This window comes from Pelodiscus sinensis, chromosome 7 (genome assembly GCF_052426305.1).
Source record: "Pelodiscus sinensis isolate ZL-2025 chromosome 7, ASM5242630v1, whole genome shotgun sequence".
NCBI classification, from domain to species: domain Eukaryota; kingdom Metazoa; phylum Chordata; order Testudines; family Trionychidae; genus Pelodiscus; species Pelodiscus sinensis.
The window spans coordinates 69,592,299-69,618,498 of record NC_143058.1 but is presented as its reverse complement, the minus strand read 5'-3'; the positions used below and the strand labels follow the sequence as shown (position 1 = coordinate 69,618,498).

At 44.6% G+C, this 26,200-nt stretch overlaps 1 long non-coding RNA gene across 2 annotated transcripts in view; it reads right to left on the bottom strand.

The window, feature by feature from the left end:
• The window catches only part of LOC102444045 (uncharacterized), a 37,379-nt gene that overhangs the window by 8,613 nt on the left and 2,566 nt on the right, over positions 1-26,200 (bottom strand). The window contains exons 1-3 of one of the 2 annotated variants that reach the window (XR_012905377.2): positions 16,720-17,382; positions 3,141-3,271; positions 1,681-1,815 (exon numbers count right to left, since the gene is read on the bottom strand). This is a non-coding gene — a long non-coding RNA (uncharacterized LOC102444045). Of the gene's footprint in view, positions 1-1,680; positions 1,816-3,140; positions 3,272-16,719; positions 17,383-26,200 lie in introns of those variants that run through there. The other variant, XR_012905378.2, reaches the window with a different exon arrangement.

Genomic DNA, 26,200 nt, shown 5'->3' with positions numbered 1-26,200 from the left:
TGGCTGACAAAGTGGAAGTGTATTTCTTCTTTGAATATTAATTTCTACCTGATTCCATCTCACCAGTGAGTGGAATTGCAGCTTGATGTTCTTTTAAGGTCACACAGTTTCTGTCAGACACTCCCGTCATTTTTTTTTCTTCTTCCCAGGTTTTCAATTTGCACTCTGTAATGACTCTAAAGCATCAGCTTTTAAAATATTTTCTTAGTGTTGTTACTTCTAGCCAAATTTGGGGTCTTGTGGATTGTTTCCATTAAGAAAAACTGAGGATGGAGTCAAGTATTTCTTTAATGCAATCCTGTTTATCGGCAAAGAACATACAATGTATTTTATTCCTGAACACTACGGGAATTAAAAAACACGAGAAAGTCTTTTTTGCTCACAGCCCCAAGCCTCTTTCCACTCAGTGCTTTCCCCAAAAGTTCTCTCTCTCTCTGCTTTTCTCAGAGGCACTCTAGAACTGCTGTGCTTCTCCCATATTTTTCCTCTCTCTGTTAAAAAGCACACATCTGCAATCCAATCAGTCCCCTACCACTGCACGTGTTATCAGATCCCCTAAGAATGTCTTGAATCGCATAGTAGCCCAATCCCTGCCCAGGCTAGCATGTGACCTAATCTTGGGGGAGGAGGGTATTTCATTGTTTCAGAGCTATCACTAAATACATTTTAAATGTCTCTTCATTTAGACTGAATAGAAGGTAGCTGTAGTGACCATGGGCTTCAGTAAAGTGATATGATTACTCAGCCCCCAACATAACAGTGCTAATACAGATTTACAACCTGAATATGGGGCTGGTTTAGTGCATTAGAATATATACCTGGTATAGAAAGTTTAATTTAGAGCTATGACATTTCTAGATAATCAGTATCCCAAATCTTAAACAGTGGGAAATCCAGTTGACAGATAAGCAGCTAAGTGCTGACAGTCTTGACTTGTGATCATCAGCCAAAAAAGGACCTAGCTTCACAACCACTACATGAGGACTCTCATCTAAAACAGGCCACAGCCGGATTATAGCATGGGCACTGCAGACTCACACTTTGCACCCCAGTTGCCAGGGTCTGTAAAGGGCTGGAAGGGATAGCTTTGAGAGTTGTGAATGCACCCAGATCTCTCAATTGGGTTTGTGACAGGTTCATTCACAGAGATCCCCTTGAGACTATCGTTCAACAGGAAGATCATACCATTGAGCTCACTTACTAACCCCTTTGGGGTATGCCCACCACCCTGTCTTGCTGAGCCAGAAGTGCTGGTCTCCCCCAAAGGTAAGAGTTGGGGTAACCACCTCCCAGCAGAGTAACACAGACACAGATCAGCTCTGGGCGAGCTCTATTACAAGGATTTGACAGCACTCAGAAGCACAACCCTAAATAGGACCAAATCCCCAAATAAATCCGTCTTACTCTTTATAAATGTTTTACATAGAGAAAGCTCATAAAGTTTGCTCCCTTTGTCAATGAAGGAGAGACATGTGAAGCTGTTGTTCCCCCCAGGTAACAATTATTTATACTGGGTTTGATTATAAAATCACTTCTGTTTTTTAAGTACAAACAGTAGGATTTAAGTGGCTGCAAGCGATGACAGACAGATCAAAAATAAGTTACTAACTTAAAATAAACAAAACACACCAGCTAAGCCTAATACGCTAAGAAAAATTGTTACAGATCATAATTTCTCACCCTAGTCCTTAGTTTATGTAAAGTTCTTCAAATCAGCACTGATCTTTTCTCTGACCTGGGTCTAACAGCTTCTCCCCTCATTAGAGTTCTTTATTTCCAGGTCTCTTCATGTGTCCTCTTCTGGTGGGAAGCAGTCTGTGAAGCCAGATGAAGACAATCACAATTTGCTTAAATAGAATTTCCCCCAGCGTAGGAAGTCCTTGTTCATTCTCCCCAGTCTCTGCATGGAAGAGTACATGGTCACCTATCTTTGTCGAAGCAACCACTATTCAGGTTTACCAGAAAAACAAGACTATTCACAGATCATTGCCTTGAGTACCAGGCTATTAAGTTCTTTAAGTACCATTAATGGCTTTCACTAAAAGACCTAGATTAATAAACAGGTTTATACCTCATATGTCTAACTTCACATACAAGAAGGATACATGCATACAAATAGAATATGCATATTGAGAGGGTTACAAACTCTTGAATGATAGGTTAATTGCCCCTTTTTACATAAAACATATTTAGCTTGTGCATATTCATATTTAAAAACACATTTCCATAAAAATAGGGGGTCACAGTATCACCGGGGTGTTAATCAGAGCCAGAAATTGTGGGGACCCTAACAATGCCACCCAAACAGAGGAGTATGTGTAGAGCAGGAGAAGTGTAGCAAGCATCATCTAAGTATGGGGTGGGGAGAAAGGACCCATGCTACCACCTCTACTGCTCCTGAGAGGAGAACACCAACTGACTTTCGAGAGCACAGAAAGGAGCACTGCCCTTGCCTCTGAGGGACGGAAACCCCCTGCCACACCACATTGGGGGCAATGCTATGGGAGGAACCCATGTCATGGTGTGCCTAGGACTCCAAGTTGTTTTAATCCAGCCCGTAATCACGGTTCATTTTTGCTGCAGCTAGTCCATACAGCAGAGCTTTTTGTCTAAATGTTGACATTCTTCAAGTGTTCTGTTTTGATTGTGAGGCTTTCCTGTGAACTTCTGGCCTGAAATTACTGAGAGCAAGGTCCAGCGCTTATCACACAGGGCCAGCAACCCTGGTTACTGTTTGTGACACAGCCACAGATACTCCTCATAAAACTCAGGCCCCACTGACGTCAACAGAAGTTTTGCCAGTCATTTTGCTGGGGCCATGATCTTACCCTGTGTGTGATACTTGACTTTTCAGTATAATTCATGCTACCACTTTGTGCCTAGTCTCTAAAACAAGTGTGCTCATAACAAAAGGGGTTGGGAGGTTTCATGAGTGAATAGCTTCAATACTCAATGAAAGTATCATAGACAAGTAAAATATTAATTCTGCCTATACATAAAAATAGATCAGAACTGCAAATTTTGGCCCACCCAAGGTTTGCAAGTGTTCAGATTCTGCTCACGCCCATGCCTAATGAGTCGCCCTTGTTATTATTAGTAACACAGCCTCCCTTCCCCAACATTTATCCACGTGAACTAACCTGCAAGGAGCTGAGGCTGGTCAGTGGCTGTGAGAGGGATTCCTGGAGCCAACATGGATTTTGCATGGATACCCATTGTTGAAGTGCAGGATGTCGAGCAAGATGCATGCACTATACTGATTTTCCTGGGCCTGGTGAGAAACAGACATTTGTGAAAAATATTAGATCTGACAGCTAGTGACCAAATAGAGGGGTCAGGCTGTAGTTACAATAGTACACCCTGCTCGTATACCTCCCACTCATATACCTCTCCCACTTGTATACCTCCCCATGCAGGGGGGCAACTAGCATCCTTATTTAAATCTATCCCCTTCACACACATATGTCCTCTTTTACCCACTCTCAAGTCCCGTCAAACCAACCTTTCCACCTCAGATCTACTCATGTGCCCCATCTTCCTCATTCCCACCCACCCCTTCTTGGGGACTCCCTCCCATCTAAGTCTCTCGGGGTCCTTCTCAACACCACTAGATGCTGAACTGCCTCAGCTCAAAAACTCCTACCCCGTCCGAATAGCACTGCCCCTTTCCTCTCAGTTGCTGATCCCCTCCACTTTCAACTCAAGCCCCTTCTGCTCCCACATGATCCTCCTAACACCCACCCACCTCTAACACAGAACAATCCATCTTCAGGCTCAAGGGGCTTCCTTCGTCTAGTTGAACCCCCCCAACCAACCCTCACTGAAACCCTTCTCCCAGGACCTCTGCACATTCATCCCACTGGACCTTCCCATTCTCAGACATAGCTGCAGCACAGAGCCTCACCCTGCCTCGCTAGAACAGGCAAAGTAGGTGCAGATGCAACAGGGAGTACAGCACCAGTCCCAGGAGCCCTATAGCCTGTGGTTGAGAGGCTGACCTGGGTTAACCCCACACAAGTTGGGAATTCCTGTTAAGTAACAGCTCCCTCTGTTGTCTGCAGTGGAGCAGTAGCTCCCTAGACCAGTGAAAGGTAACCTAGGCTAGTGAACGGGCTGCATGAGGCCCCTAGATGGTCGTAACAAAGATGATCTCCCCTATACAATAGTTTTGCTAACTGCGCTTGCGTCCTTAAGAATTCGCAGGGCATGCTGATTGAACCGTAGCAGCACTTTGATTGGATGCAGAGGGAGCGCACGGTTCTGACAGTCAACATTGTGTGCAATCAGCATACACCTTGCTTCACGTGCTCTTGCTTCACGTCCATGTCACTTTAGTAATACTAGTAGAAAAAAATCCATGCGGACGAAAATCAGAAACTGGCGATCCTGTGGATGGGCAATGGTAAACGAAATGTCTCACAGACCACGCGTAGAACCTCAATGGGACACAGGTGGCCCACAGGCAGCATGCCACTGTCCTAGATCCTCCAGGAGCTGGAGAAGCTTTGCCCACAAGACATCCCCCAGTGACAGCAGAATGGTACTGCACTCAGCAGAGTAACTCACTGGTGTTCAAGGTCACTACACCTGCTGGAATGGAGTGGCGACTCAGGCCCAAACACTACCGTATGGCACACAGCTATGACATTGTTAGTGGGACTTAGCCTGACCAGCTCCTTTTACATGCATCCTAAATCACCTTCAGGACATCCCATCATGGTACGGCATCAGCCCTTCATGCTGGTGTTCCCCATGGCCCCGGATTATGGAGCAGTAATCAAACAGATCTGTCCCTGACCTGCTTTCAGTCTTATTTGCATCCTACTTCTCCTTGCTGGAGGTCTGCAACACAGAGCTCAGGTATTTCTCTCTCTCTTTCTTGCATGCTCATCGCTCCCATGGGTACTTGACCCTGCTGCGTGCTTCATTGCCCTGAGTGAAACTGTCTCTACAAAGTCAACTATCTGCTCCTCTTTCAGGTTACAGAGACAAATGTATTAAGGATTACGGGTGCTGTTTATCTGGTCATGCTCTTTGCTGCTGCTGCTACATATTGGTAATTTCCCCTCACCTCTATCACTCTATGGGAGATTTTGGTCTGTGAGTCTTTAGCACAGAGCTATCACCAGGAAGAAAAATCAAGAGTGATTTTGAACCATTGATATTCTTTTAAGAATGTAATTTTTAGTATTTATCACTCAAGGAGAGGCTTTATTTATTGGATCACATGTGATGTGCTGAAATCCTACAGGACTTTAATCTATGGGCACCTAAAACTGTCACTGCACCCCAAATGGCAGATGCACCCAAATGGAATCAGCAAAAACAAGCTTCCTGAAGAATCCTGTAGCTCAGTTTCCTCCCACTCTCCAAACAGGGGTATTCTGCTCGTATGATAATGGTAACAGTAAAACTCACACCAACTCCAAGGAGAACTGAGTTAGGACACTGGTGAATCCTTCTGAAAAATCCCACCCAATATCATTAGTATTATTTAATACGTGCACCCAGAACCCACAGTGAAGACTGGGTTCCAATTGTGCTAATCACTGTACAAAAATAAAGCCTTTGGCACAAATACTTATGTTTTTAAAAGCAAGCCCCAACCAAAGGGTGGGATAGAGGGCTACAATCAAATGCAGACACTGTTTGGATATGCTCTTTAAGTGTTGTTAATGTTGGATTCTTCACTGTTTGAGAATAAGTTGCGTTCTTCAGGATAGACGCTCCATTTTTCAATAAGGTTTACATAGCTGGGGCCCAATTCCGGCTGTGATGTTTCTCAGCCTATGCCAAATACAATGGAAACACAGCAGAGATTTGTACACATATGCTCTGCCTTGTCTTGATAATGGACGTTACACAGCTCCCCTTTCACAGATTATAGTTGTTTCAAGCAGGACCAATCTGCCTGGGAAGTCTGCCTGAGGCACAATCTATGTGAGAACCTGTGCACGCTGTGGCAGACACAGACATAAAAGATGCCCATTTGGAGGCCACTTCTACAGTGATCCAGAATGTGTCTCACTGAGCTGATGTAAAATTCCTCCTACCAATAACAACAAACAATGTTACAACATCTAATAAGCAATCATGTGGCAGGCAGAATTCACAGAGATCAAAAATATCTTCGGACTTACAAACCATGGGAATGGAAGCTACTCATGGAGACCAACAGTAGGCCAGATTCACCGGTACATTTGGCTGCTTTGTGCCAATCTGACAAAGTCACATTATTGTATAACCACTTAACTGCCAGTTTAGGCTTGGTTTTGCAGCTGCTTTGCTTCAGCTAAACAGCAAACAGTGCATGACGCCAGTGAGGATGGCCAATAGTAAAAAAGTAAATTCAAATTTGTAAAAATCAAAGGCGGCCTTTGGAACTGGCAAATCCACTTTCAGACATTTTTCTGCGCCTTACGTAAGGCCTCTTCCAAATTGAGACAAACCGAAATAAATTCTGACATGCAATGTGAAGAGGAAGAAAACAATCAACTCCTTTCCATTTTGTAATTTGTGTTTCTCAAAGCATGTGGTTGATAGCGCTGGCTAGATCCAGCCTTCAAACAAACAGGTGAGATCTAAGCTTTTCAGGTGATCTCCCTCCTCCCCCCGAGCAGTATGGCCGTGCATACTCTAAACATATGTAAGGGCCAAACCAGGGCAGGGAGGAGAGCAAAGGGCTTTAATTGATACAGGCCGCCTCATAATTGTTTAATTCAGAACAATTACTGGCTGTCTTAACTCTTGACCCAGACATGAACTGTTATGAAGTTTTCTAATTATTTATAATTGGGGCTGCATACAAACCATGCATTTCTCTTGGGGGGTCTGATCCACAACTATATGTGGCACATTACAAAATAAGTAATACTTTTAGACTATTTCTTAATCTTCTACCTGAAATTTTAACAAACAGTTCTCGCAGTAACTGCTGCATTTCTATGGGCAAAATCTCTTCTCCAGATGTGCACTTGCAAAGACCGCTCATGCACAGCTTTCCCCTGGCCCACGCTGAAGGGGACACTAGCCATTGTGGTTTTCTCCCTTTTCTATTGGGAGCTCTTTGCCTCTTTCACATCACTTTGATCACCTCCAGGCCTCAATTTTCACTGAATGTCCTACCATTGGGTAAGTTCAGATAGGCCCAGAACCTGCACCATTGAAGTCAAGCGGAGTATGCCTGCACTTCAGTGTGACAGTGGTTTGAGTCTCCTGACCTGTGTTAGGGAACACTGGGCTTTGCCAACCGAGGCGAGGCTTCCGTTTTTAATAGAGTGGATTGTAGGTGGTTGCCCTAGAGAGAACTAAAAAAGTTGCCCCATGGGATTATGGGATACTTCCAGATGACTCCCTGGACCAGAGTCAAGCAGGGCTGTGGCTATGCTGCTAAACAATAGGACTCAGACCTTGAGTGGAATGAGGAGTAACGGTAGTTCGGACTAGGAAGCCTAGTTCGAACTACCTAGTTCGTGCCGCATGTAGCCGCGCGGCACAGGGTTCGAACCAGCAGGGATTTAAAAATGGCGGCGCCCCGCTTATGCAAATGAAGCCCGGAAAATTCAAATCCCGGGCTTCATTTGCAATTGCGGTATGCCTACATTACCCTCCTATTTCGAAATAGGAGGGTAGTGTAGACATACCCTCCTTGACTTGAGCTCACACTTGCTATCCCTGCAGGGTCTTGGGACCAGTCCTACGTTAGTGCAATTGCAATGTAGACACAACAAGAGTGGGGTTATCTTTGAACCTGGGCTTTATTGCAGTGTAGACATGTCACAGAAGTTTGATCATTAACTTTACTGAAAATAGGGTGAAGTCTATAGTTGCTATAGCTCTTCTTTTCTCACAAAATGCTCCCTCTTTCCTTCCATATAATAATATTGGTTCACCTATTAGCCCCCACCTAATAAATTATCAGCCATGCTAGGACATAAAATATTTATTACCCTGGGCATCACGTAACCAATGAGTAACTACACATTCCTGCCCATATAATTCACACACATTGATTTCACATGAAAGCAGCCCTTGTCTTATATTGCAGTGACCCTGATAAATTGAACATGTTTAATGATTTTCAAATATAGATAATAAATATTTTCCAAAGCAAAATTTTGCACTGATTAAAACCTTGTTATGCCACTTAGTAAAAAAATACAACAAAATTACTAAATAAAACTGACAAAACAACAACATACAAAATATCTTCTCAAAATATCAGTCAATGCAGCCAAGTGATGGCGTAGTTAATAGTGAAACGTGCTGCCAAAGGAAATCATCAACTGGATTTCTATTCCTGGGTGGTTTGAAGCTGGAGGAAGTGCTGTTTGTGTCTCTGGGAAGAGATCAATGATGCATATTTATCACTGGTGTAAACCCAGACCTCTTTTGGCTTGCCCCTAGAACCTCCTCCATTTTGCCCAATGATCCATATTCCCAGAGAGTGGAAGATGAGTTGGCAGGGGTTCCCAAGCCAGCACAACAGCAGAAAGCCCCTGAATAGATGATCCTTTGATGTGCATATTTCTAAACGAATTCCCCAAGATTGCAACTCATTCCTCCCTGAGACTTCTTTTCCCTTGTCCCCTCCCAGGGGTTTTACGATGCTGGAGGACAGCAAAGGAGATTATAGTTTTTATCTTACACTAGCTACAATGGGGCTGCAAATAGATTCCACGGGGTATAAATCAGGCCAGAAGTTTTTAAAAGCCCAAGGATTTTTCTCAGATCTGTGGCAGAATCAAAAGCACCCGGGCACAATATACCTCCATGTAAAGAAATGGAATAGAAAAGATAAAGGACGTTATTTTTTAAAACAATGGACCACATTCTGCAATCAAATCAGCATAGAAGAGTTAGACTCTTTAATATTGATTTTGATAGAATAAATGGCTTCGTAGGTGTTAACATGACCCTGTCACTGCCCAACATTAAACAGTGTTAAACAAGCTTCACGGGTTGACATATAGAGCCCTCAGCCTGGTTAGCGCCATGGCAAACACATCCTTAAAAAATTTTAAATTCGGCAAAAGAAGGAAAAACAATAGAAGCATTTGCAATGTAAATGACGAGATTTATCCTGCATTGCTTGGGTTCTTAACTCAAATTTTTTTAACTAAAAAAATGAAAGTGTACATGCTCCATTCGCATCATTGCTCTGGGGCTGGGGATGAGGGATTCCGTATGCAGGCTGCCCCAGGGAGAGAGAACTATCCCACTCCTCTCTCACTGCAGCAGCTTGGGGCCAGGTGAGAAGTACCTCTCCACGGAGAGCTTGGGACCAAAGTGAGGAATGCAGCAAATTATGCACTTTCCCCTCACTCCCTGAAAAAGGGGAACAGCCAGCAGTGTTTCCGTACAAATCGGGGTGCGCTGGACCTTCAGCCACCCCCACCCTTCCATAAAGGGAGCCTGGAATGGTGGGAGGCTCGGGCAGTCTGGAGTGGTGGGAGGCCCCCAACCAGCCCTTTGCACCTGCCTGGGGATTCTCTTTTCTGTATGGTTTTATGACAAGCAATCCCATTCCCATTTTCCTGGCACAACCAAGCCCTTATCTTGCTTTAGGTTATAAGAGGAAGCTATGTAGCAAATTTGGTGGTTCTAGATCTTACCGTTTAGGAGGAGTTCTTGAACAGACAGACGGACTGACAGACAGACACACAGATGCACAGAGACAGACAGACTCTCTCAAATATATAGTTGATTAAGTAAGGCTTTAATTTTAACAACATCTGTTGTTCCCTTTCTCTATAGAGTATTTTTAGAAGGAACAAACTACCTTGTTTGGCAGTTACTTAAACGGTAATAATGGTCTTTTGGGGGGAAATTTGCTGTGATGGGTTGGAGCTGTTGTTAAAGTCCAGTTCCATTTCCCAGAAGACAAAAGATAAGTGTACACAAGAGGGTAAAGAAAACAACAAAAAAGAGAAATTGTAGCTTCTGTCTTTGGTGTTGACTTTCACTGGCAGCCCTAATCACTGACCAGCCACACGTACAGTGCACAGTTACATCATCCCCTCCACGCCCTGACAAACTCATACCAGCATCAAGCTGTTTCTGGCATTGATTTCAAATGCCTCTTTCTGGTCACAGGCATGAATAAATGCTGCAAAATGTGCAGACTTGGCCAGCTAAGCCAGACCTTTATTAGAGATGAGGGGAAAAAAGCCAATGACTGGGAAAGAGAAAAAATAAGAAAGGGGAGGCAAAGGAAGGGGAAGGGGACAAGGTGTCACATCCCGGGTGGGGTTTGGGACTCACAAAACTACTAGAGGTGGCAACATGATCCGTAAAGGCCTGTTTGGAAGCAAAATTTGAATCTGCAAAAATGAACCGCAGACAGCTGCAAATTTGCAGGATTCCAGATACAAAATTTGTATCCACCTCTGACTCTGAAAAAATGATCTATGGATACATGGAGATATAAAATAAATATACGCAGATTTGCAGGGCTCTAGTCATCTGGGTCCTGTTCTATGGTTTTGTCTGATCAGGACATCTCAGGATGAGAATGGCAAAAGCCCAGTGATGTTATGATAAGTCCCGGGGCCCAGGATATGGTGTGGAGGTGGGGGGCCGCACCCGTGATGGTGGAATTCACTACTTCCCATTTTTTCTGTCAACAATTGTACCCCTTCACTTTGCCACTGCGAATTCTCCCTCCCCCCTAACAAAAAGTCATTTCTTTTTAAGATTTGCAAATTAGCTGAGGCCTTAGTTATTTGGCACACCCTATTACAGAGTATTGCATACCAACAGGCAAGCCTGCACTCTGATCACTCAGTAGAACCCTAGAGAAAGCCGATGGGGGTAATTAGACAACCAAGCTGGCTGCATGGATAGTCTAAGGTGCCCATTACCATGTCAGACCAACGCTGATAAAGCAGTAGGAAGTGCCAAAGGAGGGGAAGGAGGAAGAGGGGACCAGGGAGAGGTGAGATCAGTTACAGAGGCCTTAAGGGAGGGACACCTTGAATCCCTTCAGGTCTTGGAGAGAGGGCCAGAAAGTGCAGTTAAGATAGTAAATAGACTGTTGCATGGAGATTAATATAGAATTGGTGTGAGGAATTTAAAGAAAACGGGGAAGACACAAACCCTGGAGTCCAGGCATATTCTAAGGCTATGTCTAGACTGCAGGCTTTTTTCGAAAGAGGCTCTTTCGAAAGATTGCGCCTAGACTGCAGGCGGATCTTTCGAAAGAGAAATCCGCTTTTTCGAAAGAGAGCACCCAGCGAGTCTGGATGCTCTCTTTCGAAGACGGCCTCTTTACATTGAAGAACGCCTTCCTTCGAAAGAGGAACTTTCGAAGGAAGGCGTTCTTCCTCGTGAAACGAGGTTTACCGCCATCGAAAGAAAAGCCGCGTTCTTTCGAAATAATTTTTCCCGAAAAAACCCCTGAGTCTGGACACGGCCCTCGTAGGCAGGAGAGGAGCCACACCCCAGGACACATTCATTACATCTAATTTCTGGCATTTCCATTTTGTTTCATTGATTTCCAGTCCGGTATTTTTCTTGTTTAACAGGCATGATCAAAACACAGTCCTTGAATTATATCAGTGGGCCTTTTTTGTACGAACTCAGTCTGTCTCTTTTTTGCAGGTACAGTGATTCCTCATCTAACACTATAGATATGTTTCAGAAAATGATCGTGTTAAGTGAAAACGTGCTATGCGGGGTCAGTTTTCCCATTGAAAATAATTGAAAAGGTGGGGGTTGCGTTTCAAGTGGTGGTGTCTGTTGGGACCGGGACATAAGGTTGGGGGAAAAAGGGGACTGGGTTACAGCAGGGAGGGGAGGTGTTTGGCTCTGGGAAAGGGAAGGGGAGGGGAGGGGAGGGGAGGAGGATTGGGTTGGGAGTATGCCCCTGTGATGGGTCTGCTGGGACCCGCACTGCGTCCAGTGAGGGGGGGTAGCCAGGGAGCAGTGAACTTTCCGCTGCTTTGCAGGGAGGTGGGGGAAGCCCCGCGCAGCCGCTGGCGACCGGCCAGCTGGGGAAACCCAGTCGGCGGCCTGCAAGCGGGGCTGGAGGAGAGGGAGCAAGGCGTCCAGCGAGGAGGAGTCAGCAGGGAACAGCGCAGCGAGTGGCGAACCCTCCGCTGCTTTGCAAGGAGGCGGGGGAAGCCCCGCGCAGCCGCCGGCAACAGGCCAGCTGGGGAAATCGTGTAATTCCGGGGACGGTCGTATAATTAAAAAAACTTTCCCTAAAAAAAAAATCGTGCTATCGCAAAAACATGTTAAGCGGGCACGTGTTAAATGAGGAATTACTGTATTGTAGGCACGGGAAGGCCTACACCCATGCTCTAACCCAGACCCGTCTTACCTGTTGCTCCCATGCCAGAGACAGGAACAGGCAGGCTGGGGGCCATACCACACTGCCTGTCCCCCTGATGCTGGGCCATTCCAGCCACATCATCTGCTCAGTGGTGAGGCTAGAGGATCAGCTGCAGAGGGAGAAGGGGGATTCATGGGTGGGAAAGGAGAGATGGTCATTGCAGCCCAAGGAGGCTGGGACCATCTCTCCTGGCTCTCTGGCTCCAGTGAAGGCTGGGGCCGTGACATCCAGCCCTCTGGCACTCCAGGGCCGGGGCTGGGCTGGTGGAAGGAGATGGTGTGGGGAAGGACGGCTAATCTCCCCAAGCCAGGGGTTACCCACTACCCCTAGTAACAGACAAAGAAAGGATTTCCGGATATACTGCCCGGTTTTAAATTGGACCAGGTCCTTCTCCCTGTTCCAGAACATAGACAGGCCACAAAGAGATCCCTAGGGGAAAGGTGATGAATAACTCTCCTGCTAGAACGCATGCTAGGTTTGGGGTAATGTCGGATAAGCTTATAGCACTTGTGTAGATTCAATTATTGTTTTCTCTCTAACACTTTTTACCTTAAGAATGAAATAGGCTTGCAAAGGAATTGCAGTGCTGCGTGGTACCTCACTACTATAGCAATGACACTTGTTAACCATCTCTGAAGAGAAAGCAAGCAGGTCTCCTTGGGCAACCAGTTTGAGCTGGGAATAATACAGTGAAGGCTGGGAACTGTGCACCCTGGAAATACCTTGGTCAGAGGGGGGAGGAGACCCTGGTCTCCACTCAGAAAGGCAGATTCTGGGGACCTGGAATCCGGAGAGTTGGTGCCCTTGTTGGCCCACTGCAGGAAATATAGCTGCAGTTGCCCTGAACTGTGGCACCTAAATGAACAAACCCTACAGGAAACAGAGCAGAAGGTTCTGGGCTTGACAGCAGATACAATCGGGGAATCATTCGCAGAAAGTGGCTGAGAGATAAAAATGCATGATAGGGAGAGATCAGTGAAACATGGGGTCAAAAGAGATGTAGAAAAGCTGTAGCCAGGAAGGAAAAGGTGGATAATTAGTGTTGAATTCCAGCCATGTCTCCCCAACAAACTCTAATGTTCTTGGGGGGAGTGGCTCCCCTGAACTCTGACCTGCAGAGAGACATTCCAGGCTGCAGCTAAGGATTGGGCCAGGAGAGTTAATGAGACCAGAGAAATAATTTATCTTGAAAGAAAACTGTCTAAAGTGAGACTCAGAGAGGAATCTTGAACCCAAGAGAAAGGAGAGCCTAGAATCATCACGATTTTTTTAAGTATCTATGATGTCAGTAATTGGACATTAGGCAGCATTTTTCTAATAACCATGGAAAGAGGGCAAAGGCAGAAATATATCATTTTTGTCACTCCTTTTAAAAATATGTCTACTCCCATCTGAGTTGGCATAGTTTACAGTCTCGAAATATTTTCCAAAAGTTGCCAAGTTTGGCAGATCTGGTCAGATTTTTTAGATTATTCACGTTCTCACAGCTCTGCGTATTGGATGTTTTCATCTGAGAAAAAGAAAAGTAACAGTAAGTGTGGATATTATCAGTTACCCTGCAGAAAATACAGACACTTGGAACTCAGATGAGATCTCAAATGTGTTAGACTTAGGGTACGTCTAGACTACCGCGTTTTGTCGACGGAAGTTTTGTCGACAGATACTGTCGACAAAACTTCCGTCGACAATTTGCGTCCAGACACGTGGAGTTCTGTCGACAAAGCAAGCCGCTTTGTCGACAGAACTCCGTAGTCTGGACGCAGTGTTACAGGCAATAACACCTTCTGTCGACAGAGTTTTGTCGACAGAAAGTGTTATGCCTCGTAAAATAAGGTATACCAGCGTCGACAAAACCGCGGAGTTCTGTCGACGTTATGTCGACAGAACTCCGTGGTAGTGTAGACGCTGGTATTGTTTTGTCGACAAAAGTACACTTTTGTCGACAAAACTAGGTAGTCTAGACACACCCTTATTTATGTCACTAATTCGGATGAAGAAAAAATGGTAACAGCTACTTTGGCTCCTATTTCATTATTATTTCCAGAACATAGTTAATAATTTACATGTATCTTATAAATGGAACATCTGTTTTTCAACAAAAAAAATCTTCCACTGTTTCATCTTTACCAATATATCGTGCTAAATACCAAGTATTTTATTGGGCTTGCAAAATGTCATTTTATGGGCCCTGAGCTAAAGTCTATGGGATTATTTTCATTGACTTCAGTGGGCGCTGGATCAGGCCCATGAAGCAGTATCATTAGAAAATAAGGTACTGTTTAAAGAGTAGCTGTCACCAGTACAATCTAAGGAAAATGTGACAATATCTGATCTCCACAGTCAAGCAGAGATACCACTGTTCCTCCTGATGTTATTCTAGAAATAAAGACTCGCATGGTGCTGAGAATCCATTAGCACAATTATAATGCCCAATTAATCTTTGTAACTTGGGTGATGAATCATATCTCCAGGTGCACCCTCTATGGAGCAGAAATTCACTCCAACATTTAATACTTAATTTAACCTCTTCAGATTAAGCTGGACGTGACACAGTGAAAAGAGTTTAACTCAGATCCATATTCATAAATAACTTTCCCCAGGCTTTGGTACCCTGTGAGCCACATATTATCTAGTCCCTGCAGAAGAAAGTTATGTGGCGTCCTTTCTATCGCCAACTTGATTTTGTGGTATCTCCTGCCATCTACTGATAGTTTTAAAAAAAAAAACAGCAGAAGCTTCTTTTCTGATTCATTTGTCAGTTGAACACACGGTCAATGATCATTAGGTTTTGCTAAAATGCCATAAATAATCTATTGAAGCTGGAATCCATTCGCTTTTAAAATAACTAGCATCTATTTTTGGTTTTTCCATCTTATCTTTTTTCATCCCAGCCATAGCTGGATTTCATCCGATCTCTCAAATTATTGTCTTTTTATATAGTACATATTTTTTTCACCTTAATTTGAAAATTGCTCAGCCTGGCCTGCTAAACATTACTTAGTTTCAGTATAGTGCATAGTCTAAGTATGGCCTGCAGCCTTGGGGAAGAACAACTGCCAGCTAAATCACTAGAGAGAATGAAATACATGAGTATTTGCTATAGCTACAGATGTTAGGATCTGTTTGCTACGGTCCCAGTAAATGTCTCATTTTTCTTACATGTAAATACAGCCTTTTAATAAAGTAGTCAAAATTACTGTGGTATGATATATAGAATTCAAGCGATTTTTCAACCGTCCTACAACACTGTACTTCCTGTCACACGCCCCTACACTGGCCTTTATCAATCAGTTGGTCCCATTCTTTCCATCATGTCCCAGACAGACTGAAAGAGGTTGGAGTTTTCTGTGATGGCAGTTTTGGGCCCAGTTGGGTATAGCATCTGCAAGATCCTGCAGTATTTTAAGCAAGAAAACTATTTTATAAGTTAGATATAGGTTTAAAAATATCAAATATTTTGATGAAAACAGATGTAAAATAAACATAGCTGTTTCCTTGCAGTTTAACATGTTCCTATTACTACAGTTACTAGAGGCTAGAGACACGCCCCGGGAGGAATTTGACCTATTCTGCACGGGTTGAAGCAAGTTTCCAAGAGTAAGAGATGACTCACATCCCGTACATCCTAATAGTTCATACTGTGCAGTAGAAATATGCTCTGTTCCTCCAAATCACAAGCCCTGCCTTCATTCTTTGTCTGTCCTACAGCAATGATTATAAATGCAGTGTTTACAAACAAGTCACAGTTGAATCAGGACAAACTTCCAAATCAGTTCATATATACAATGAAGCATGCCTCCATGGTTTTCTTGTTGATTAAAAGAGGCGGATTTCAATTATATGTGATTGAAACAGAGGGATCTTTCATAGGATTTCAAAACTCACTGGGCCATATCATGTAGTACCTTTTGCCCTGCTTACCCTTGTACATAAAAGTAGCCCTCACTTACATGGTCCCAATGGCTTCAATAGGGTACTCACTAGGGCTGCAAAAATACAGTCTGCCTCAAGTAAGTAGCAATGCATAACTATTAGACCCAGGGCAGAAATGTAACACGAAGACTCGTAGAGTCACTTTCCCCTAGGCCCCAATTCCACCCGTATCGGGTACAGATCACTTCCCCCTCATACTAGCACAGATGCACTGGCCACTATGTTGCTAAGACAGAGTCATGGCTGCTACCATTCACTGTTCCTACCTGTCCACTCTCCATCCTCCTGTAGAGTCTGTTTCACTCTCCCACCTCACGCTGCAGCCCACAGTGCAGGCTACTCCCCCCCATTACAGATGCCAACTTTATATTTGAAAACTAAGGAACTGTTTTCCTAACATCCCTGCTCTGCCCCCTCCCATTTCAATATTATCATCACTATGAAGCACTTACCTACCATCGCCAAGGGTATTTCTTGCTGTTTTTTGCAGCACTCACCAACTCTCAATCTTGCCCAGAGATGAAAAAATAAGGGCCAGCCTTTCTAATAAGGGACTGTTGGAAACCTTTCTCCCATCCAGCCCTGTGTGTGTATGTAGGACAAGCCATGATTTTTAATTCAAGAAAGGGCTACTCCGGGGACTGAGTGTTTGCAGAATCAGGCTCCCCCATCCTCACCTTGGGTCATGAGGAGAAATGGCATGAGCTCAATGGGCTTTTCGCCAAGGACTGAAGGATTTGGCCCACTGTTTGGAATCTTTCAAGGCAAAGTTTGTGTGACCTCCCCTCCCCCGCTTTCCCAACACGCACGCACACACAGAGGCAGCTTTGAAATCTGACGGGGGTATTGTTTCAGAACTTGAAACACATCCAATATTTGACCTTCATTTTCCAACGGTTGAGAAAACATTCCGTTCGCACACCCTGATGTCTCTTCTCAAATGAGCACATGAAAATGATAAGGAAGTTTAAACCAGAGTCATTCACTTTTTCAAATAAAAGCCACAAGCTCTGCTTTCTATTTCACATAACTCCTCAGTAACCAATACAGATACGTGTTTATGCTGCATTTGGATTTTATTGCAAAATCACTTGTTTGTTTGCAATAGCTGCTATGATGTGTTAGGCACTGCCCAGACAAATAAGAGACAGTCCCTGCACAAAGAAGCAAAATGCACCTTGACATAGCCCTTCAATATACAGGTGTATCTTAATACTCTAAGGCTGTGTCTACACTGGGCCACTTATTCCGGAAAATCAGCTGCTTTTCTGGAATAAGCTGCGAGCTGTCTACACTGGCCCTTGAATTTCCGGAAAAGCAACGATGCTCTACTGTACAAAATCAGCCGCTATTCCGGAAAAACTATTCTGCTCCCGCTCGGGCATAAGTCCTTATTCCGCGCTGTTCCGGAAAAGGGCCAGTGTAGACAGCCCAGTAGTCTTTTCCGGAAAAAAGCTCCGATCGCGAAAATGGCGATCGGGGCTCTTTTCCGGAAAAGCGCGTCTACATTGGCCACAGACACTTTTCCGGAAAAAGGGCTTTTCCGGAAAAGCAGCCTGCCAATATAGACGCTCCTTTTCCAGAAAAACTGAAAACGGAATAGTATTCCGTTTTAAGCATTTCCGGAAATTCATGCCAGTGTAGACACAGCCTAAAGGGGCCAATAATAAGTAATTTAAAGCACTTTCGACTAGGGATGTTAAATATCAGTTATCGAATAGTCAATTAACCTCATGAATTCTTATTGGTTACTCAACTATTCTATAGTCTCCGGGGGTGGGGCTGGCAGCCAGTGCGCTCCGTCCCCTCTCCTGAGGAACCCCCTCCCACTCTGCTATTCTGCCTCTGTATCAGAGGCAGCAACGCAGGGTGCCAGGTAGGAGCTGGTCTGCCAGGGGAACCAGTTTAAAAACCAGCTCTCCTCAGAGACCATCTGCCTGTCACCCCACGCTGCTGCCTCTGATACAGAGGCAGTAGTGCACGGTGGCAGCAACCCCTATTCAAGGCTGGGGAAGGGCTGAGCTCCCAGACCCGGAGCAAGCCGGAACGGAGCTTGGCTGCCTGCTCACCTAGCTCCTAATACACTTTAAATGCAGAGCCACAGCAGGGGTAGGTCATGGATCTGGCACAAGCCAGGGCTGAGCCAGCCTGCTAAAAAAGTTACTGGGGGGAGGGGCAGGGAAATGCATGTAGTCTATAGCATTAACCTATAAGCTTTTGCTTATCAGTTAATCAATGACATTATTGCATCCCTACTTTGGAGTGAGCGGTGTCTTGAGGCTGATTCACAAGCTGCTTGAGCATGACACCACAAAACTAGTGTATGGATGATAGAAGTGATCAGAAATTTGTCATGAAAATATTTATTTCAAGGAAATGGAGAAGAATTTTTTTTTTAAATCTCATGAAAATAAATTCATATTTTTGACCATCTCTAATCACTAGACCATTTCACAGACAATAACCTTGTACTTATATTCCATACGCTCTCTAGACCAGACCATGTCAATGAAATCTCTGCAGCTGTATAATCCACTGTACATGAGTATGGCCCTACCAAATTCATGGACCCTTCCAGTCACATTTCACAAACATAGGATTTGAAAATTAGTCAATTTCACATTTGTAGGTGTTTACAGCTGAAATGTCATGGTGGTTTAATGTTTGGGGTCTTAACCCAAAAGTGAGTCATGTGGGGGGTTGCAAAGTTGTTGAGGAGGGACAGGGTTGCCCCCCTCACTTCTGTGACGCAGGAAGTTTCAGGGCTTCTCTCCAGTTGCAGAGCTTCCTGCAGCCAGAGGAGCCCCCCAAGGTGGGTCTGATCTCCCTCCAAGTAGCTGTGGAGCCATAACCAAATCCTGACTCAATTCAGTGTCTCTGGTGCTACTCAGCCCTCTGTGAGCAAGAATGACACAGGCCTCAGGCATTTCAGTTTCAAACAGCTGGATGGGGGATGCATGATCCAAAAAGAAACGAGGAGAAATAACGAGTTGCACAGCAGCAACTTCTCTCTCACCACCAGCTGCCAGGGAAAGGGTGGAGCAGTCGATATTGCCTTTCACAGCAACAAAGAGGCCCACAAGGAGGAGCAGAATAGTAGAAATCTGATCCCCTTGGCAGTAGTCAAGAGGCTTCCGAGGAGATATCGAGTAATGGAAATCCAGCCCCTAACATCTTGCAGCTGGGTGGCTTTTGGAGAAGGCGTGAAATAGTCTCTGCTATCTTCCCACTCAGTCAGGAGAAGGCACATTAAAAGGAACACCTGCAAGTCTGAGGCTGGTACAAAAATGGCAGGTCCCACATAGGATACAAATTCCAGCCCACGCTCTGAAATTAAGATAGAAGAGCTGGACTTCTCAAGAGTGCATTGTCCCTAAACCCCACTGGTAGAGACTCCACCTTCACGTGTGCCCTAACCCAGCACGTTATTCCTCTTGCTAATGAATGTCTAGTACATTTTTCAAGTCCCAAGTACTCCTATCCATATGCAGTTTGAACATTAAGACACAACATGGGAAATAATCTTCACATAGCCCATAAATATTTCAATAAAAGTTGCTCACATTGCACAGAAATAATCATCATTGTATCAAATATTGGAATAAATTGCCAAGGGAGGTGGTGGAATCTCCCTCTCTGGAGATATTTAAGAACAGGTTAGATAGACATCTGTCAGGGATGGTGTAGACGGAGCTTGATCCTGCCTTGAGGGCGGGGGGCTGGACTCGATGACCTCTCGAGGTCCCTTCCAGTCCTATTATTCTATGATTCTATGAAGGTTGGTTTGTTTGTTTCAGTTCCCTTTGGGTTACACAACAAAAGTGAATGGAATTGTTTATGCAAAACCTGAGAGAGGAGGCCAAGATTCTGTGACATAACATTCTCTCTCTCTCCGCCCTCCCTCCCCAACAAGCCACGCTCTAGTTTTCTAGATGGAGACATGCTACATCCAAACACCAGGTTAGAATGTGACCGCTTCATCAAGAAGCACACTATTACCACACCAACCACTTCAATCGTGACCGGAAAAAAAAAAGGACAATCCATGTTGGTTCAGGGTATACCGGACCATCTAGTGCTGCTGGCCTCTTTGAATCTGTGATTTCAACAGTCAGAGGTAATATAGGAAAAGGGAAGATATTTACATTGGTTTCAAGGTCCTTTTACATTGCCAGTGCAATTGTAAGCCCATAGAGTAAAAGAGATTTAGGCCCTTTTTTTCTTTTTCCAAACACTATTTTTATAGTCTTTCATGTCCTCTAATAAAATGGCGAGGATTTTCAGAGGAATGCACCATAAATATCACATGGCAACAAATATGGTTAAATGCTGGCTACAGGGCAGGTCCTGTACAATGCTGATGGTCCCGTTAACTTTAACATGTGTTTAGAGTACACAGCACGGGATGCTTTTAGAAAGCATTCAGCACCTCACAAGATCATAGAATCATAGAATAATAGGACTGGAAGGGACCTCAAGAGGTCATTGAGTCCAGCCCCCCGCCCTCAAGGCAGGACCAAGCTCCGTCTACACCATCCCTGACAGATGTCTATCCAACCTGTTCTTAAATATCTCCAGAGAGGGAGATTCCACCACCTCCCTTGGCAAGATGAGCCGGGAGCTCGCATTCAGGATGTCACTGAGAGGCTTACCAAGCTGATCAAACCTTCGGATCGCTACCCCTTCCTGCTTCTCCATGTGGGAACTAATGATATGGCCAAGAATGATCTTGAGCGTGTTACTGCGGATTATGTAGCGCTAGGAAGAAGGATCCAAGAATTTGGAGCGCAAGTGGTATTCTCCTCCATCCTCCCTGTTGAAGGGAAAGGACTGGGCAGGGATCGTCGAATTGAGGACGTAAATGCGTGGTTGCGCAGATGGTGTCGCAGAGAGGGCTTTGGTTTCTTCGACCATGGGACTCTGTTCCGGGCGCAAGGATTGTTAGGAAGAGATGGGATCCACCTAACGAAGAGAGGAAGGAGCATATTCGCGGGCAGGCTTGCAAACCTAGTGAGGAGGGCTTTAAACTAGGTTCGTTGGGGGACGGTGACCAAAACCCTGAGGGGAGTGGGAAAGTCTGATATCGGGAAGAAATGCAGAGAGGAAGGGGCAGGAAAGGAGGACCTATGTTTCGAATGGAGAAGATAGGACTGGTAACCTGAAGTGTTTGTACACTAATGCGAGAAGCCTGGGCAACAAACAGGAAGAACTGGAGGCCCTGGCCCAGACCAAGAAATATGATTTAATTGGGATAACAAAGACTTGGTGGGATGACTCGCATGACTGGAGCGCTGTCATGGAAGGGTATAGACTGTTCAGGAACAACAGGCAGGGGAGAAAAGGAGAAGGAGTTGCACTATACGTAAGAGAGCACTACGATTGCTCTGAACTCCCGTATAAAGAGGAAGAAAAACCTGTTGAGAGTCTACGGGTTAAGTTTAAAGGAGCAAACAACAGCAATGATGTTGTGGTTGGTGTTTGCTACAGGCCAGCGAATCAGGTGGATGAGGTAGATGAGGCTTTCTTCGGACAATTGAGCGAAGCTTCCAGATCGCAGGCCCTGGTTCCCGTGGGGGACTTTAATCACCCTGACATCTGCTGGGAAACCAATACGGCAGTACACAGACAATCCAGGAAGTTTTTGGAGAATGTGGGGGATAACTTCTTGGTACAAGTGCTGAAGGATCCGACCAGGGGCCGTGCGCAGCTTGACCTTCTGCTCACAAACAGGGAGGAACTAATAGGGGAAGTGGAGGTGGGTGACAACCTGGGAAGCAGTGATCATGAGATGGTAGATTTCAGGATCCTGACCAAAGGAAGAAAAGAGAGTAGTAAAATACACACAGATTTTGACTCCCTCCGAGATCTGATGGGCAGAATCCCCTGGGATGTTAACATGAAAGGAAAAGGAGTCCAGAACAGCTGGCAGTATTTTAAAGAAGCCTTATTGAAGGCACAGAAAGAAACCATCCTGACACGTAGCAAGAGAGGCAAACATGGTAGGAGACCGGACTGGCTTACAGGGGAAATCCTTGGTGAACTTAAGTACAAAAAGGAAGCTTACAAAGAGTGGAAACTTGGACAAATGACCAGGGAGCAGTTTAAAGGTATAGCTCGAGAATGCCGCGGGGTTATCAGGAAGGCGAAAGCGCAAATGGAATTGCAACTGGCTAAGGATGTGAAGGATAACAAGAAAGGTTTCTACAGGCATGTTAACAAGAAGGTGATCAGAGAGGGTGTGCAGGCCTTAATGGATGAAGGAGGTAACCTAGTGACAGATGATGTGGGGAAAGCTGAAGTACTCAATGCTTTCTTTGCCTCTGTATTCACAGACAAGGTTGGCTCCTGGACTTCTGCGCCAAGTGACGCAAGATGGGATGAAGATGGACAGCCCGTGGTGGGTAAAGAACAGGTTAGGAACTATTTAGAAAAGCTAAACGTACATAAATCCATGGGTCCGGACTTAGTGCATCCGAGGGTACTGAGGGAGTTGGCAAATGTCATTGTGGAGCCTTTGGCCATTATCTTTGAAAAGTCGTGGAGATCGGGAGAAATCCCGGATGACTGGAAAAAGGCGAATGTAGTGCCCATCTTCAAAAAAGGGAAGAAGGATGATCCAGGGAACTATAGGCCGGTCAGTCTTACCTCAGTTCCTGGAAAAATCATGGAAGGGATCCTTAAGGAATCCATATTGAGGCACTTGGATGAGAGGAAAGTGATTAGGAATAGTCAGCATGGATTCACAAAGGGCAAGTCGTGCCTGACCAATCTGATTAGCTTCTCTGATGAGGTAACTGGCTCGGTGGACATGGGGAAGTCAGTGGATGTTATATACCTTGACTTTAGCAAGGCTTTTGATACGGTCTCCCACAATATTCTTGCCAGCAAGTTAAGGGATTGTGGATTGGATAAATGGACGGTAAAATGGATAGAAAGAAGGCTAGAAGGCCGGGCCTAGCGGGTAGTGATCAATGGCTCGATGTCAGGATGGCGGTCGGTTTCTTGTGGATTGGATAAATGGACGGTAAGATGCATAGAAAGATGGCTAGAAGGCCGGGCCCAGCGGGTAGTGATCAATGGCTCGATGTCAGGATGGCGGTCGGTTTCTAGCGGAGTGCCCCAAAGTTCGGTTCTAGGACCGGTTTTGTTCAATATCTTTATTAATGATCTGGATGAGGGGATGGATTGCACCCTCAGCAAGTTTGCGGATGACACTAAGCTGGGGGGAGAGGTAGATGCGCTTAAGGGCAGAGATAGGGTACAGAATGACTTAGACAAATTGGAGGATTGGGCCACAAGAAATCTGATGAGGTTCAACAAGGACAAGTGTAAAGTCCTGCACTTGGGACGGAAGAATCCCAAGCATAGTTACAAGCTGGGGACCAACCGGTTAAGTAGTAGTTCTGCAGAAAAGGACCTGGGGGTTACAGTGGATGAGAAGCTAGATATGAGTCAACAGTGTGCCCTTGTAGCCAAGAAGGCTAATGGCATATTACCCATTACCCATATAAGTTGCATTAAGAGGAGCATTGCCAGCAAATCCAGAGATGTCATCATTCCCCTTTATTCGGCTTTGGTGAGGCCGCATCTGGAGTATTGTGTCCAGCTCTGGGCCCCCCACTACAAAAAGGATGTGGACGCATTGGAGAGGGTCCAGCGGAGGGCAACCAAAATGATTAGGGGGCTGGAGCATATGACTTATGAGGAGAGGCTGAGGGACTTGGGTCTGTTTAGTCTGCAGAAATGAAGAGTGAGGGGGGATTTGATAGCAGCCTTCAACTTCCTGAAGGGAGGTTCCAAAGAGGATGGAGAGAGGCTGTTCTCAGTAGTGACAGATGGCAGAACAAGGAGCAATGGTCTCAAGTTGTGGTGGGAGAGGTCCAGGTTGGATATTAGGAAAAACTATTTCACTAGGAGGGTGGTGAAGCACTGGAATGGGTTACCTATGGAAGTAGTGGAGTCTCCATCCCTAGAGGTGTTTAAGTCTCAGCTTGACAAAGCCCTGGTCGGGTTGATTTAGTTGGAATTGGTTCTGCCTAGAGCAGGGGGCTGGACTTGATGACCTTCTGAGGTCTCTTCCAGTTCTATGATTCTAAGATCAAACCCTAAAATCTTGCTCATGGTTTTGCCACAGATCTCAGTAGAAGTAGGACAGGGTCCAATATTTGCCAGAAACAAAAATATGAGAACTCTGCCCAGAACTGGATAGTCATCCAGAGAACGGACATAACAAAACAGAATGCAATACAGTATCAAACATCCAGCCTTTATAATATACAGAAGCGTACCCTCATTAAATTAGAAAATGTCTTGTAAATAAAATGAGAATTTAGAGAAAGGTTTTCAAGTAGGTAAGCACCTAATTCTCATTTACTCTCAACAGAAGTTGGGTGCCTTCAGACACCTTTTAAAATCCAACCCTTAGCCTTTAATCTAGAGAGCCTCACACAACTTCAGATAAACACAATTTAGCCATTAGTTAACTTAAAATAGTTTTTATTTAATATCTTCTTGCCTGTTGACACTAGTATAAACATTTATAATGAGGGACAAAATAGTAAGACATTTTTTCCATAACATATTATATCTGTTTAAGTCCTTTTAAGCAGTGTAAAAATGCCTCTTTCATTAGTGAGTGCAGTGGTTCTTGAAAAGGTATTTTACTAAGTTATTGCAAAATCTTATGTGAATACCAGGTTAAAACCAAAATTATCCCTATCCACTATAATCAAAATTATAGTATATCCCAAATGAAATCAACAAATGCCTATAATATGTCTACATCATGCCATTCAAGCAATATTAAAAATTATTGTGAAGATTACAAATTTGTTGACTTTCATAGTTGGAAAACGTATACATAAGGTCAGTACACATTTCCAAAGACCTCTAAAGGACTATAGAAAAATGAATTCTGTTAAATTTAATGAGAGGGCACCGTGTCAGTTTCAAATGCACACGACAATTGAGACACTTCTGAGGCATTCTGTCCAGGTCAAGCTAGAGATACATTTGAATGCAGTGTGAATATGCTTGCATTATTGGCTGTCCAGACTCTGCAGGGCCATGGTGTCTAACCAGTTCTGAAGCAGTAGCCACTAAAGGGAACTAGCCACACTCAACAGGCCAGATAGCCACACGTGGCCAGCATGGTGGACATCACGGATGCAGGGGATAAACAGATGACCTCCAAGGCTGTCAAGCCAGCACCTTTTTATAAACATTAAATTCACATAAAACTCAAAGACCCAATCCTGAAAACACGTCCATGCAAGAGTAACCCTACTGAGTTCACCTGCTTAAAACTAAGTACTGTATGCATCTAAGGCTCCAGCCCAGCTACTGGTCTATATATGTGGACCCCTAAGCTTATGCCGAGTTCTTTGGATTTCTGTGGGGCTGTAGGGCAGCCCAGGGATCTAACCGCATGTATTCGGCTGCCGGCTCAAGTTCCAATATGTATTTTAAAGCCTTTAAGATGGTCTCACATTTTGCCCTTCCAATTAACCCTGGACACGAAACTATTTAACTATTTGCCTGTGAGCACAAACAAGCTACATGGTTAACTCTAACCACTTTGATCTGCAAGTGTGGACACAAAAATGCACATGCAGCATCTTTAAAAGTCTGACCCACAATTTTTTTTTAAGACTGTCTACAAAAGTATAGAAGTGAGACTATTAAGTTCTCTGAATTACAACAGATCTAAATGAAGCTCTTCGTTGTGGGTCATATGCGTGAAAAGCACCTTGCCAGAGGAGGCTGTGAAGGCTAGGACTATAATAGAGTTTAAAGAGAAGCTAGATAATTTCATGGAGGTTAGGTCCATAAAAGGCTATTAGCCAGGGGATAAAATGGTGTCCTTGGCCTCTGTTTGTCAGAGGCTGGAGAGGGATGGCAGGAGACAAATCGCTTGATCATTGTCTTCAGTCC